Genomic DNA, 14,491 nt, shown 5'->3' with positions numbered 1-14,491 from the left:
CTCTGATGTGTCCTCCCAAACACTTAGTATAGCGCTCGACCACAATAGGCACTCAGTAAATATTACTGAATGATTACATTTTGGTCACCTGGAATATTCCTTGCAGTACTGACTACTGTGATTTAGGACAGATAAAATGGAGTTGGAAAAAACTCAGAGAAAAGCAATCAAAGTTAATAATCATAATAATGGCATTTATTAAGCGCTTACTATGTGCAAAGCACTGTTCTAAGCACTGGGGAGGTTACACGGTGATCAGGTTGCCACACAGGGGGCCCACAGCCTTAATCCCCCAGATGAGGGACTGAAGACCAGAGAAGTTAAGTGACTTGCCCAAAGTCACACAGCTGACAATTGGCAGAGCTGGGATTTGAACCCATGACCTCTGACTCCAAAGCCCATGCTCTTTCCACTGTGCCATGCTGCGGGAAGGTCAAGTAGCTTCTATATGAAGAATTCCTGAATAAAAGCTCTTTCCACTGAGCCACACTGCGGGAAGGTCAAGTAGCTTCTCTATGAAGAATTCCTGAATAAAAATTGAGACTCTAAAGATACAAAGACTAAGAACAGACATGATTAAAAGTCTACAGAATCACAATATGCATGTGGAAAATTTGAACCAAAAGCTGTTCATCAGATCCTATCAAACCAGGACTTTGGAGACTCACTGAAACTTGAAGGACTGAACACAAGGAATTTATTAACACAAGACATGATACTGTCCAAAAATATTAGTAAAATCAAGTGAGTGGTGTAGTACAAAATGGCTTACATAAGACAATTTTGAGCGTTCAGAAAGTTAATTTGGTGATGTTAGAGGTACATTCATTAGTATTAGAGTAACCATCAAGGAAGGCTGCTATCAAACATATTTATTGAGTGTTTACTGTGGGCAGTGAAATAACTGCATTGGTAAATATGTTCCCTACCCACAGTGAGCTTACAACTACCACATAATTTTTCGAGGCATTCTGTTCCACTGTCAAAAACAGAATCCTTGGCTGGATTAAGCACTCATCTGACACAATCCAGTACTTAGAACAGTGCTTTGCACATAGTAAGCACTTAATAAATGCCATCATTATTATTATTATCTGCTATTTTCACTCAATCAATAAATTGTATTTATTGAGTGCTTACTGTGTGCACAGCACTACTGTAGTAAGTGCAAATAAGTGGTCAATAAAAGCAGTTGATCGATTGATGGATTGGAAGAGTACAAGAAAACAGAGATAATAATAACTGCGGTATTTATTAAGCACTTCCTATGTGCCAGGCACTGTATTAAGCTTCGGGGTGGAGATAAGCAAATCAGGTTGGACACAGTCCCTGTCCCACTAGGGACACTGTATTTAACACATAAAGTGTTAAATGCATGTCAAACTGGTACCCTTTTTGAGGTCAGTTTTTGAACAATATTTGCACATCAAGCTTCAGAAAATATTCCTGCTACAGGGGGTGTAACCCTAACCATCTATAGTGTTCCACAACTTTAGTACTCGAGAAGCAGTGTGGCCTAGCGCTAATTTTGCTGATGAGGTAACTGAGGTCCAGAGAAGTTAAATGAGTTGCCCAAGATCACATAGCAGACAAGTGGGGGAGCAGGATTAGAACCCATGACCTTCGGATTTACAGGCCTCGTCTCTATCTGCTATGTCATGGAGCTTACAGTCTATCCCTCTGTAGGTCTCAAGAAATATTAAGTGTTAACTGGCCAGAGAACTGCTACAAACTAGGAGACCTTTACTCTCAATAACAGTCCCTAGGTTTGGGTAAGTGAAAGAGGTGCAGGAAACAAGATTAAGAGTAAATATTTACAACACAGTAGGGAAAAAGGCACTTTTGGAATGATTAACAAGATCATTTATGACCCTAATCTACAGAAGAATTCAAATTTCTCTATTTTCATCCCAGGTCTCAAGAGATTCCCCCCCCCCCCGCCACACACAAAGAACGCCAATGGTATTTTTCTATATCTAAGGCTTTGAAGAAATGAACAAGCATGAAACGCGGAATTAAAATAAAACTACAAAAGATTAAACTGCCTGTTACCAATTTAAACGCTTTGGGAAAAGGAGTGGACACGTGGTGAAGTTCTCAGGGATGAAGAAGAGTGAAACTATAAAACACGAAAGATTAAATTGTTGCCAATTTAAACATACTTCGAAAAATGCTAGGAAAAAAACCTCTAATGGTTCAGTGCAATTGCTACATGAGCACCAGAAGTATCAGAGACAGCAGAAAAGGAGTCAGAGGTCAGAGCGCTAAAACTAAGAAGCTTGTAATATCGGCCAAGCAGAAGCCATTTAATTGTAACATGCTTCTTTGTCAAGGTTCCTGCAGGAAGCTATCACAAATCAACAAACTCCATGGCCTGTTTTCTCATTAAAGAATATAAAACATAAAGTGAATGCCCTGTGTGCTATTCGTGTGCTCTATCTTTCACTGTAATTTGATGTTTCTATGTATCATGTGAACATAAAATGATGAAAAAAAGGAATAAAGAGGATTTTGCAAACATCTAGTGTTAAATACATGTCAAAGTGGTACCTTTTCTGAGGTCAGGTTTTGAACGGCATTTCCTCATACAGCTTCCGAAAATGTTCCTGCTACAGGGAGTTTAACATTAACCTTCTTTAGTGTTTCAGAGCTTTAGTGCTCGAGAAGTAGCATGGCCTTGTGGTAACTGCAGTGGAACTGGGTTCTAATTACAGTTCCAAGACTTGCCTGCTGGGTGACCTTAGGCAAGTCACTTAACTTCTCTGAGCCTATAAAAAACTGGGGTTCAGATACCTGCACTCCCACCCCACTCCTTAGCTTGTGAGCCCCAGGTGGGGCAGGTACTTTGTCTAATCTGCTTATATAATAATAATGATAATAATGGCATTTGTTCACCACTCATGTGCCACATACCCTAATGAGGCACAGAGAAGTTGTCATTTGCCCAAGGGTCACACAGCAGGCAAGTGGCAGATCTAAGATTAGAACCCAGGTTCTCTAACTTTCAGGGCTACGTTCTTTCTACTAGGCCACACACTGCACAGAACACAGTTCAGAACACTGAACAAATGGTTCAAAGGTACAACCGTAATTTCCAACTTCAAAAAGAAGTGGAAGACAGTTGACTGCGGAAACTATGGGGGAATCACCCTGCCTTCCATTTCCAAATCCTTCAAAATAGATAACTGAAAAATAATCCAGAGTTCATTACCTGAATCCCAATGTGGCTTTGGACCAAAATTTAACTCAGTAGATATGGTCTTGGCAGCATGACAGATAAATGAGGAATGGGGCAGAATAACACATCAAACCCACTGTGTTCTTTCTGTAGAACTTATAAAAGCACTGATACCATTAACAGACCAGGGCTCTACTATGGGAACTACTATGTTCTGGGAAACTCAGCAAAAACATTTAGCTTCTCCACAATGGTCACTCATGTCAGAATTGAAAGTGGCAAGTCTGACCCTTTCCCCACTACTTTTCATGGAAGTAGGGCTCAATTTATTTTTGCCACCATGTTAGAAGAAGCAACAAGGAAGTTGGAATCATATTACGTTTCAAAACCACAGGGAGACTCTCCCTACACAACAGACTTCGAGTATCATTCTCAGCATCAAACAGCAAATAAAATGGCAATATTACCTGCAACAAGGACCTGGAAAAATCACTTCACCAACATTCACATAACTGATGTTCATGACAGCACAACTCACTGTACCTCAATCTCGTCTATCTTGCCGCCGACCTTTCATCCAGAGAAGCAGTGTGGCTTAGTGGAAAGAGCTTGGGAGTCAGAGGTCATGGGTTCAAATCCACTCTCCGCCGCTTGTCAGCTGTGTGACTTTGGGCAAGTCACTTAACTTCACTGTGCTTCAGTTACTGCATCTGTAAAATGGGGATTAAGACTGTGAGCCCCACATGGAACAACCTGATTACCTTGTATCCTCCCCAGAGCTTGGAACAGTGCTGTGTACATAGTAAGCACTTAACAAATACCAAATGTATTATAAAATTATTATTATTATCCATGTCCTGCCTCTGTTCTGGAACACCCTCCTTCCTCATATCTGACAGACAATTACTCTCCCCACCTTCAAAGCCTGATTGAAGGCACATTTCTTCCACGGGGCCTTCTCTGACTAAGCCCTCATTTCTTCTTCTCCCATTCCCTTCTGTGTCTCCCTTGCACATGGATTTGGTCTGTTTATTCACCCTTCCCTCAGCCCCACAGCACTTAAGTACATATCTGTAATTTATTTATATTAACATCTGACTCCCCCTTTAGACTATAAGTTCATTGTGGGCAGGGAATGTGTCTATTTATTGTTATAGTGTACTCTCCCAAGTGCTTAGTAGAGTGCTCTGCACATAGTAATCACTCAATAAATATGACTGACTAGGAGTAGGAGAAAAAATATTAAGTGCTCTTGTGTGCAAAGCATCATACTAAATGCCGGGGAAAAGTAGACCTTCAAGAGACGACCTTTCCTTTAAGACCTTGCAGTCTGTAATTCTGAAAGACATTATTGTGGTAATTGATAAGCACTTACTATGGGCCAAGTGCCCTGCAGGAAGCTGTCACAAATCAGCAAACTCCATGGACTGTTTCCTCATTAGAGAATATAAAACATAAAATGAATGCCCTGTGTGCTATTCACATGCTCTGTCTTTCACTGTAGTTGGATGTTACTATGCAAAACATGAACATAATACAATGACAAATTGAAGATCTTGCAAGCAGTAATTCTGAAAGACTTATTGTGGTATTTGATAAGCACTTACTATATGCCAAACATCATACTAAGCACTGGAGCAGACACAATGCAATATGATGAAACACAGTCCCTGTTCCACACAAGACTCACAGTTTAAGGAGGAAGGAGAACAGGTATTTAATCCCATTTTTACAGATGATTGAACTGAGACGCAAAGAAGTTAAGTGACCTGTTCTAGGTTACAAATGTGGCATTAAGACCTAACGTCATCAGTAACGTTATGTTCCTGCAAATATCATGTGAATTTAGCTACCCATAAAAATTTGCAATACTCTTGAACTTATAAATGTATAAATTGCTGGCCATGGTTGTATACTAAATTAATCAATTTAATCTATTCTATGCAGCTGGGCTTGACAGAGAACAAGAAATCTGAAGTTGAGGTTAGAAAACAATTGTAACCTTCTGGAAAACTTTCCAAATCAAAAGGCTGAGAGTATCATCAATCAAGAGAATTGCTAGAACACGTGTTCTAGAAACACACATATAAAAGACACGCAGATCATTTTGAACCACTTTTCAGAATCGGCAAAATGTTATGGGTTTATTATGTTGCCAATTTGTACTTCCCAAGCACTTAGTGCAGTGCTCTGCACACAGTACGCGCTCAATAAATACGATTGATGATGATGATGGTGAACCTGAAGAAGAATAAAGCTATATACCAACGTGCCCCAATAATCCTTACATATATAATAAAAATGGCATTTATTGAGTGCTTACCGTGTGCAAAGCACTGTTCTAAGCACTGGGAAGGTTACAACGTGATCAGTTTGTCCCACGTGGGGCTCACAGTCTTAATCTCCATTTTACAGATGAGGTAAGTGAGGCACAGAGAAGTTAAGTGATTTGCCCAAAGGCACACAGCTGACAAGTTGTGGAGCTGGGATTTGAACCCATGACCTCTGACTCCAAAGCCCATGGTCTTTCCACTAAAACATGCTGCTTCCCCATACATACATACATAAGTGACTTACCCAAAGTCACACAGCAGGGGACAGTGAATGTGTGTACCAACTCGGTCGTATTCTCCCAAGCGTTTAGTACACTGCTCTGCACACAGTTAGTACTCAATAAATACTAATGATTAATTGATTTATATGGGGTAAACAATGATTTTACAAGTAAATTGAAGAGGGGTGTAGAGGGAGGGAGGAAGAACCTCTACAAGCAGGATAAATGAAATGTTTTAAAGGACAATGAAGCAAAGTCTCAGATGGGCTAGTGGATAGGGCACAGGCCTGGGTTTCAGCATGGCCCAGTGGAAAGAGCCCGGGATTTGGAGTCGGAGGTAATGGATTCAAATCCCAGCTCTGTCCGTTGTCAGCTGTGTGACTTTGGGCAAGTTACTTCACTTCTCTGGGCCTCAGTGACCTCATCTGTAAAATGGGGATGAAGACTTGTAAGCCCCCCATGGGACAACCTGATCACCCTGTAACTTCCCCAGTGCTTAGAACAGTGCTTTGCAAATAGTAAGCGCTTAATAAATGCTATCATTATTCCCCCTTCTAGACTGTGGGCCCACTGTTGGGTAGTGACCGTCTCTATATGTTGCCAACTTGTACTTACCTAGTGCTTAGTACGGTGCTCTGCACATAGTAAGCGCTCAATAAATATGATTGAATGAATGATTGGTTCTAATCTTGGCTTATCCACTTGTCTGTTGTGTGACCTTGGGCTAGTCACTTTACTTCTCCATGCCTGTTACCTCATCTGTAAATTGGGGATGGAGACTGTGAGCCCCACGTGGGACAGGGACTGTGTCCAACCCAATTCGCTTGTATACACCCCAGCACTTAGTAAAGTGTCTGGCACATAATAATGATGGCATTTGTTAAGCACTTGCTACGTGCAAAGCACTGTTCTAAGCGCTGGGAAGGTTACAAGGTGATCAGGTTGTCCCACGGGGGTTCACAGTCTTCATCCCCACTTTACAGATGAGGGAACTGAGGCATTCATTCATTCAATCGTATTTATTGAGCGTTTACTGTGTGCAGAGCACTGTACTAAGCGCTTGGGAAGTACAAGTTGGCAACATGTAGAGACGGTCCGTACCCAACAGTGGGCTCACAGGCTAGAAGCACTAGAGGCACAGAGAAGTTAAGTGACTCGCCCAAAGTCACACAGCTGACAACTGTCAGAGTCGGGATTTGAACCCATGACCTCTGACTCCATAGCCTGTGCTCTTTCTCCTGAGCCACGCTGCTTCTCTATAGTAAGTGGCATATAGTAAGCACTTAAAAATCCCATTATTATTATTTATTATTATTATTATTATTATTATACAAAGATAATCTAGGAATGTTCACAGGCAGATTCACTTACCCTGCATGAGGCAGTTAGAATTGAGGAGCTCTTCAAGAGCAAAGGTTCTTAAAGAAGCAGTATTAAAAAACTCTTCACTTTCCACCAAAAAAGTTATAGTTTTTCTATTTGCCATTTCAGAATTTTGGGGGGGATTAATATATGTTATGAATAGAAAATTACAGCATGCCTATCACACACCCATTTTTATAAATTTAAAATGGTGGAAAACAGAAATGTTTACCTACGTCTATGCATATATGTATTCCCAACTGTGCATAATTATAAATCATAACATGCACATCACAAACCCATCTTACAGTCCTGAAATAGTGGAAAACTGAAATGTTTATAAATAGCAATTCAAAAGGAAGAGACCAAGCTGTGGGAACAAGATGAATCACCCACTTTCTTCAGAATATATTTATTTAACATTGACCTAAACAGCAGTTGGAGGGGAGGAAGCTATTGGATGCCGTAATTTCTCTCTTGTAATAATAATAATAATGATCGCATTTATTAAGTGCTTCCTATGTGCAAAGCACTGGGGAGGTTACAAGGTGATCAGGTTGCCCCACGGGGGGCTCACAGTCTTAATCCCTATTACAGGTGATGTAACTGAGGCACAGAGAAGTTAAGTGACTTGCCCAAAGTCACACAGCTGACAAGTGGTGGAGCCGGGATTTGAACCCATGAACTCTGACTCCAAAGCCCAGGCTCTTTCCACTGCGCCACAACCTAATACTACCATTTTTTTTTTTTGCTTGCACATTGGTATAGCATCTCTGGAATCTTCTAAAATGCCTTTCTTTTCTAGTCCTGAGTGACATTTTGCATCTTTTATTTTTCTGCCATTACATGTGACATTTTTAAAAGACATTTCAAGACATTTTTCCTGAAGCACACTCAGTGAAAAGCGCTGGGTTTATTTTATTTTTTGTACTAATGCAACACTAGCTCTCTGTTTTCCTTACAAAAGTAAGCATTGCTAGGATGGGTAAAGTTTCTGAAGGCTACTGGCTACACTGTGCCTTTCTTATTCCTCACCAAGTATTCATTTTTCTTACTTTCCTGTCAGGGCTCCATGATATCCTTCACATCTGTCGGTGCCTTTGCTTTTATTAGCAGAAAATACAGCCATAGCTTTAGTGTCATGTGTACTATAAAGACAGGATTTTCAAGAGATTTGACAACTCTCATATTTTCCCAAGTATTCTCAATGTAACACAGAAACAGTTTATTACTGTTAAGTAGTGACTGTCTTCTCAGCTTGAATAATGAAGTCCTCTAGGTCGATATTTTATACAATGATACATTTAAGGAAGCTTTCTTTGGCAGCCTAGCAGTAAAACAATGGATGTCATAACATAGATCTATGTATTATCAATCTTGGATGCCATGGTAATCAATCTAATTCTTGGCACAGAGAAAGTGTAATATCTTATTGAGTTAAATCAAGAATTTCCTTCCACCAAAATGTTTATAAAAGAACCTAATAAAATTATTTACAGAGATGAGCCCTGCTCTATACAGGGTAGAATAAATTTAACCTTCTCTGAATAGTGCTTCAGCTGCAGGAGATTTACATTTGTTGCCTGGATGCCACATATCTGAGAGGTATAGCAACATCATTTCTGAGGATTACAAAGCCACTCAATAGAATGCACATTACAAGGTACAACTCGCCTTGCATTAACAAATTCTGACTTGCTGTGACTATGACAAAAGCTCCCCACAAACCATGCTTTATGGGCTCATGAAAAATCAAAACATTTTCCATCCCTGCTTTGAATTTTTTATGACAACAATAGACAGTTTCTAAGGGAGGAAGCTTTCTTCCTTCGTTAGAAATCAGTGAATTTTAGTAGGGAGCATATTTAGAAACTTTCTTCAAGATGTAATACTTAAATATTCCTCTCCCTACCCCTCTGCTGCCCTCCCCACCACCACCGCGGCCAACAAGATGTGCTCAATAAATGCCGTGGATTGATTTATTTGTCGATTCTCGGGCTTGAGAACAACCCCTCCCACATTGTCGATTCTTGGGCATCTCAAACCAGAATGCTGGCACAGAATCTCAGTTATAGCAAGAGTTGCATCAAAGCTTCCACTTTTAGGGCCAGTTAACAAAACCCTTCTGCTTTTTCCCATTTGAACCTGAGCAGCATCCCCTTCGAATGGCAAAAAGTGTCCATTAAGAGTATTTACATCGACCCATCAATGGCCTTGAACACTTACTCTGTGCAGAGCACTGTACTAAACACTTGGAAGAGTACAACAGAGTTGGCAGATATGTTCCATGCCCACAAAGTGCTTACATGAAAGAAATCCTTCATACTGACAAAAATTCATCCGGGCTGCCAAAGATGACGGGTTTGATAAACATAAGCTTAAAACAGGGACACAGAACTAGTTAAACAGCAGCATTTTAGTACTCTACTTTGAATGTCTAGTAAAATGATGAAGACGCTAATGATTATCCAGTCCAGACTTTCTTAAAATTAAATTCAAAATTCCTTTAAATATTTGATTTGGTCTCCATATATCTTCTTCAGTGGATCATTCTGAATTGATTGATACTGATTTTTTGCACTTATACAAAAGCAGAGACAATAACAGCCAAGAGTTCTAGGATGCCTGTCAAGTATTTGGATTCAATAGGATCAAATTCTTCCATTTAAACTCATTTTAAAATTGAAATTCAATTTAAAGCATCAAATTCTTTCATTTGAGACATGTTTTAGTTATTCCCCAAAGACTCAATTTTACTCCAAGTCCCATAATTTTATTTTACCTTTAATTACTTATTAAATTCATAGAACTATACTATGTGAATTTCATTGCTTGGCTTTGACTCTCTACCTAACCATATGACATCAGAGCCTTACCCGGCCACTGTGGTCACCCCCATAATCAATCAATCGTATTTATTGAGCGCTTACTATGTGCAGAGCACTGTACTAAGCGCTTGGGAAGTACAAATTGGCATCACATAGAGACAGTCCCTACCCAACAGTGGGCTCACAGTCTAAAAGTGCCATAAGTGCCCTGAGTGTGTTAGGTACACCACTTTTAGGTGCTTTATTTCCACAACACCAGACAGAGACCTGCCTACTGGAGAATGACCACTAAACCTTCTCATCAGCCTTTGCTCCAGTTTGGGAAAGATTAGATAGCAACAGCAGCAGCAACAGCAGTAGCAGAGGCCTTGATCTGCAGAAAATTGGGTAGGCCATGGCTATAGCCATGACGTTTACAACTTTCAGACTGTGAAGCCTCTAGATTGTAAGATGACCATGGGCAGGGAATGTGTCTGTTTATTGTTCTATTGCACTCTCCCAAGCAATTAGTGCAGTGCTTTGCTCTCAGGAAGCTCTCAATAAATACTACTGAATGAATGAATCCCTTTGTAAACTTCAATGGACTAAGTTAAATCGTCAGAACTTTACATTTAAGGTCATTGATTTAAAATCCCAATCAAATCTAAAATAAATGAATTTTATATCTATGTAAACAACCACACCATTTCTCAGGAACTGGTAATAGAGTGTTCTAAAGGAGAAGCAGCATGGCTCAGTGGAAAGAGCCCGGGCTTTGGAGTCAGAGGTCATGGGTTCAAATCCCGGCTCGCTAATTGTCAGCTGGGTGACTTTGGGCAAGTCACTTCACTTCCAAGGGCCTCAGTTCCCTCACCTGTAAAATGGGGATGCCCTGTGAGCTCCCCCATGGGACAACCTGATTACCTTGTACACCCCCCCCAGTGCTTAGAACAGTGCTTTGCACATAGTAAGCACTTAATAAATGCCATTATTATTATTATTATTATTATTATTATTATTATTATTATTAAGGTTGCAAAGTTCAGACAATTTGTATTACCAGAAAGGGCCTGGTTTCTACCACACAATCAGTATATTAAAAGAGTCAGGAAGAAAAAGCCTTCAAGAATACCTTGGAGAATGTATTTCCTTCACGTAATCAATGAAAATAGTTGCAAATATGAGAGTGGCATAAAGATCAGGCTGGTGTGGAGAAATCTAATTGTTTAGTTTTAGGGATCAATCCATCATTGATATTTATTGAGCACTTAGTGTGTGCACAGCACTCTACTAAGTGCTTGGGAGAGTACAATACAACAGAGTCGGTAAACATATTCCCTGACCAGAAAGTGTTTAGAGTGTAGAGGAGGAGACAGATACTACTATAAACAAAGAAATTACACATATGTACATAGTTGCTGTGGGGCTGAGGGGAGGGTGAATACCAAGTGATTGAAGGATAAAAAGCAAAACAAAGCAGTGGGATCCTGGCAGCATTAACTAACAAGGTAAACATGACAGATCCTTCAAGCAGCATTATTTCACTTCATTAACCACCTGATGTCCCTGATCCAGGAGAGAAAAAAAAGGCATGGCATGGATTTAGGCAACCTGAGGATCCAGGAATAGTAATTTCTCAGTTAGAGAGGAGACAACTTGAGTGAAATCTGGGGAATGTTCTTCCCCTTCCCATTTCCTCTTCCCCAATCCACCTGAGAATGATTGTAGTGGAGTCAGCCGAGGCCTTAGAGATGCAAGGAGCCATCTGCTCAATGCAAAGACCAGGAAGATGAAGTCAGAGGGACTCCCAAGGAAGGTCAAATTCCCGAGAAGACTATTCCCGTCCTACCATTCCTAACTCAAAATCTAAGCACCTATATGTATCCAGTGAGGTACTAAGCGCTGCAGAAGGCTATCTAAGTCACAGAAAAGGTTTGCGGCAATCTAAATTCCAGGCATTCAGACAAGGGCTTAGCCACCCATCAAATAGCATTTATTGAGCCCCTAACTTGGGCAGAACACTATATATAAGCAGGGGAAGAATATAATTAAGGATAATTGAAACACAGTTCCTTGCCCTCAGTAGACACACAATCTAGGAGAGGGAGCTGAGAGGCTGGAGATGAGTCTCAGGAGGAAAAATTGAATTCATGAATACAAAACAATAGAAGACCAATGATGTACATAAGAGCTCAAGAACATTATGGTTGAAGGGGCTGTTTTTCAGATTCCTTATCAGGCAGGAAGGGCTCCCTGGAGTCCAATACTCACGGCAACCACAACCTCCCGAGGTTCTAAAATTTACAGAAGGATGTTTCTGGCTGCTGCTTCAGGCTCTGATGGCATTGCCAGCTCAGGCAAGGCAGGTCTGAACCATCAGAGTGACACAGAGGGAGGGTGGGGTGAGAATTGATGGGAGAAGAAGCATGGCCTAGTGGACAGAGAACGGGCCTCGGGGTCAAAAGAATCTAGATTTTAATACTGACTCCACCACTTGTCTGTTGTGCAAGTTTGGGCAAGTTACATAACTTCTCTGTGCTTCAGTTACCTCATCTGTAAAATCTGAATTTAGACTGTGAGCCCCATATGGGACATGGACCGTGACAAAATCTGACTACCTTGTGTATACTCCAGTGCTTAACAAAAATCATATATACATATATGGCATATTATTAAGTGCTTACAATGTGCAAAGCACTGTTCTAAGTGCTGGGGAGGTTACAAGGTGATCAGGTTGTCCCATGGGGGGATCACAGTCTTAATCCCCATTTTACAGATGAAGGAACTGAGGCACAGAGAAGTAAAGTGACTTGCCCAAAGTCACAGAGCCGACAATTGGCAGAGCTGGGATTTGAACCCATCACCTCTGACTCCAAAGCCCATGCTCTTTCCATTGAGCCACTCTGCCTCTTTATATATAAGGTAACTTGGTAGGGAGGCTCTGTCATTCAATGGTGCATTGAAGTCAAGGCTGTGCTTTGCTGTTTCACTCTCAGCACTGAAGATTGACAAATAAAATATACGACATGATCCCTATTCTCAAGGAATTTACAATTTAACGGGGAAAAGCTGGCAGAATCAAACTGTATACAAATTGCATACCATGAGCACAAGCGGAGAAATAAAACCAAGAGTCTAGAGAGATAAGACAATAATAATAACAATAATTATGGTATTTGTTAAGTGCGTACTATGTGCCAAGCACTGTTCTAAGTGCTGGGGTATTCATTCAATCATATTTATTGAGCACTTACTGTGTGCAGAGCACTGTACTAAGCACTTGGGAAGTACAAGTTGGCAACGTATAGAGACAGTCCCTAGCCAGCAGTGGGCTCACAGTCTAGATACAAGATAGATACAAGATTTTACTTGTACATATTTATTTTATCTATTTTATTTTGTTAATATATTTTGTTTTGCTGGCTGTCTCCTCCTTCTAGACTGTGAGCCTGCTGTTGGGTAGGGACTGTCTCTATATGTTGCTAACTTGTACTTCCCAAGCGCTTAGTACAGTGATCTGCACACAGTAAGTGCTCAATAAATACAATTGAATGAATAATCAGGTTATCCCACGTGGGGCTCACAGTATTAATTCCCATTTTACAGATGAGGTAACTGAAGCACAGAGAAGTGAAGTGGCTTACCCAAGGTCACACAGCAGATAAGTGGCAGAGCAGGGAGTCCTCTAACTCCCAAGTCCATGCTCTTTCCACTAAGCTATGCTGAAGAGATGAACGGAGTACCTAAGTTTTAACAGTGGATGTCTGGTATGCACAACTATATGTTGTATAATTTTGACTAGAAGTCCTGAAGTTAAAATATTGGTCTTTGGTTTGCCCAGGCAGAGCATTGTCTGCATAAAGTTGTGAATCGCGAATCATTATTCCTGAACTTCTTTTCTTCTGTCATCCGCCAGAATGGCATGCTCAATTTTATTTTCCCCAGTAGATAGTACCCCTTTCTGGGTCGCACCTGGAAAGTTTCCAGTACTCTACCAGTCTCGACTATGGGAGGGAGAGTCAAGCAGAGACATACCCATTTCATTCCTAGCTTGGGCAGTGGCTAGAGAGTGGAAGCCAATCTGCTACAAGTCAAAACTCCCCTGCGCTGGGCAGCAGTGGCATGGGAGATTCGAGGGTGGAAACTCAAGTTGACTGTGTGGAAAGAGGCAATGGTAAACCACTTCCAGATTTTTTCCAAGAAACCTCTGTGGATCCACTACCAGAACAATTGCAGATGGAGGTGAGGAGTTCTGGAAGAAATGTGTCCATGATGTCGCTATGGGTCGGATATGGCTCGACAGCATAAGACAAGTAGATTGTAAGCTCTCTGAGAGCAGGGATCACATCCATTAACCTTACTGCACTCTCTCAAGTGATTAGTATAGTGCTCTTATTTTATGGTATTTGTTAAGAGTTTACTGTGTGCCAGGTACCTATGCTGGGTTACATACAAAAGTTATCAGTTTAGACACAGTCTCTGCCCCACAGAGGGCTCAGTCTTAACCCCCATTTTACAGATGAGGAATCTGAGACATGGAGAAATTAAATAACTTCTCCAAGGTCACACTGAGGGAAAGTGATGGAGCCA

General features: G+C 40.8%; 1 non-coding gene across 1 annotated transcript; it reads left to right on the top strand.

Moving 5' to 3' along the window:
• The first annotated feature begins 13,855 nt into the window (after positions 1-13,855).
• LOC119945000 lies at positions 13,856-13,993 on the top strand. Its single transcript, XR_005456136.1, has one exon. It is a non-coding gene; the product is annotated as a small nucleolar RNA SNORA7 (small nucleolar RNA).
• Positions 13,994-14,491: the final 498 nt, after the last annotated feature.

This window comes from Tachyglossus aculeatus, chromosome 23 (genome assembly GCF_015852505.1).
Source record: "Tachyglossus aculeatus isolate mTacAcu1 chromosome 23, mTacAcu1.pri, whole genome shotgun sequence".
Classification (NCBI taxonomy): Eukaryota; Metazoa; Chordata; class Mammalia; order Monotremata; family Tachyglossidae; genus Tachyglossus; species Tachyglossus aculeatus.
The sequence above is the reverse complement of the archived record's forward strand: the minus strand, read 5'-3'. Positions and strand labels throughout refer to the sequence as shown.